Source organism: Triticum dicoccoides, unplaced genomic scaffold, assembly GCF_002162155.2.
Source record: "Triticum dicoccoides isolate Atlit2015 ecotype Zavitan unplaced genomic scaffold, WEW_v2.0 scaffold91404, whole genome shotgun sequence".
Lineage (NCBI taxonomy): Eukaryota > Viridiplantae > Streptophyta > Magnoliopsida > Poales > Poaceae > Triticum > Triticum dicoccoides.
Genome location: NW_021309872.1, coordinates 39,218 through 41,624, shown reverse-complemented (window position 1 = coordinate 41,624; position 2,407 = coordinate 39,218).

Sequence of the window (2,407 nt, the reverse complement as noted above, 5' to 3'; positions counted from 1 at the left end):
TTTGTCATGCCCCATCCCTCCGCAGCCGTAATAGCGTGTAAGCATGCCTCCGCTTCCGCCTGAAGTGAGTCTTGCAAGTAATTGAGCTTGCCCGCCCCTGAGCCAACAGCTTCCCCAGCCCTGTCGCGAATCACAAAGCCCCAGCCTCCTGCCCTCTCATTCAGAAAAAAAAACTCCTATCTGTGTTAATCTTCAGTGTGTCATCTGTTGGGGGTTCCCATTTCTGCACCTGAACGATCCTCTCCCTTGGAGTGTTAAGGCAAAAAGTCTCAAAATCAGTGACCATTCTTCTGGTTTGGAACAGCGCAGCGCCGATGTCCAGCTTCATGTTCTCTGCATTTATCTTATTTCTTGTCGTCCACCAAGTCCATAGTAAGGCGATGCTTGTCATGGCCTTCTTTGTCTCCCATTTCAGTAGCCTGTTTAAGAAATCTTTGGGGCCAACACATTCCAGGAGCATTTGGCGTTCATTCTCCATTTCCAGGCCTGCCTAAACTTTGCGTACCTCCTTACACTTCAGAAACAAGTGAGCTCCGTCTTCATCAAGACGGTGACAAACTGGGCAGAGGATATCAGTCTCAATCCCTCTTCGCTTGATGCCGAGCAGCATTGGCAGGTTATTGTGTGTGATGCGCCATAAAAATTGTTTTGTCGTCGGCGTACACGCAACATTCCAGATATCATACCAATGAAATTCCTCTTGCCCTGCTGCAGCTGAAGTTCCCGCTTGTTCCCTTCGTCCAATGAGCTGATGCAACTTGTACGCCGACTTAACTGAGAAGATTCCTTTGGGGTCACATGACCATGCCCAATCATCCTCTATATCTGTTTTAACTGGATTGCAAGGATCAAAGAGGCATCCACTGCCCAAAATAGATCGTGGACAAGCTGTATATCCCAACTACGTGTGTATGGATCAAACACTTCTTGCACCTTCGTGACCAAAGAGCCTCCTCGGGGTGTAATCGGCCTTCTGGACCATTGCCTAGGCAGCCATGGATCTGCCCATATATTGATGTTGGAACCATCACCCACCCGCTTTATTATTCCATTTCGCAGCAGCTCAATACCTTGCAATATGGTCCTCCAAGTATATGACATACCCTCTTTCGGCTGTGCACCTACCAAATCCCCATCGGGGTAATATTTGGCCCGCAAAACGCGTGCACACAGCGAGTTTGGGTCGGTTAGCAGCCGCCATCCTTGTTTTGCAAGCATGGCCAGGTTGAAAGAATGCAGGTCCTTGCAGCCCAGCCCCCCTTCTGCTTTAGAAAGTGTTAACTTCTCCCAGCTGATCCAATGCATCTTGTTCTCATTATCTTGCTGTGCCCAGAAATATCTCCCGATCATCATGCTAATCTGCTCACAAAGGCCCTTGGTTAAGTCAAAACAAGACATGGCAAAGGTGGGTATTGCTTGTGCAACAGCTTTTATCAAAATCTCTTTACCCACCTTAGATAAGAGCTTCTCCATCCAGCCCTGGATACGTGCCCATATCCGGTCTTTTAGATAGGCAAAGACACTTGCCCTCGACTGTCCTACGTACACCGGCAGACCCAAATATCTTTCATTTCGAGTTTCCTTCTGAACTCCTAGTTGCTGCATGAAATGAACCTTGTCATGTTGCTTGGTGTTCTTGCTAAACATGATAGATGATTTATGAACATTTATAGTCTGTCCCGAGCAAACCTCATAAAGAGAAAGAATGTTTTGAAGATGATGCGGACTTTCTTCATTCACTTTCAGAAGAATTAGCGAGTCATCTGCAAACAGTAGATGGTTAAAACTCGGGGAATCACGACAAACCTTCACACCTTGCAGCTCACCATTCACCTCTGCCGTGTTTAGTAAACTTGAGAAAGCCTCAACACAAATTAGAAACAAATATGGGGAGATTGGATCCCCTTGTCTGAGGCCTCTACCTGGAGTGATCTCTTATGTCCAGGTGCCACTGAATTTGAATCTATACTTCACTGTTTTCACACACTTCATGATAGTGGACACCCAGCTTGCTGCAAACCCCATCTTGTTCATCACCTCCTCCAAGAATTGTCACTCAACCCTATCATATGCTTTGCTCATGTCGAGCTTCAATGCTGCATATCCAACCGATCCAGACCTCTTATTTTGCATGTAATGTGTCACTTCATAGGCAAGCAATATGTTGTCCGTGATTAACCGGCCCGGCACAAAGGCACTTTGGTTGGGAGCAATGATTTCAGTAAGGATGGCCTTGAGATGATTTGCCAGGACTTTTGAAACCAGCTTATACACTACATTGCATAGACTTATAGGTCGCAGCTCTTTCAGAGTTTTTGGCTTCTTTACCTTGGGAATTAGCACCACACACGTGTCATTCCAGCCTTGTGGGATGTCACCTCCGTTTAACACATGCAGTACTTCCTCC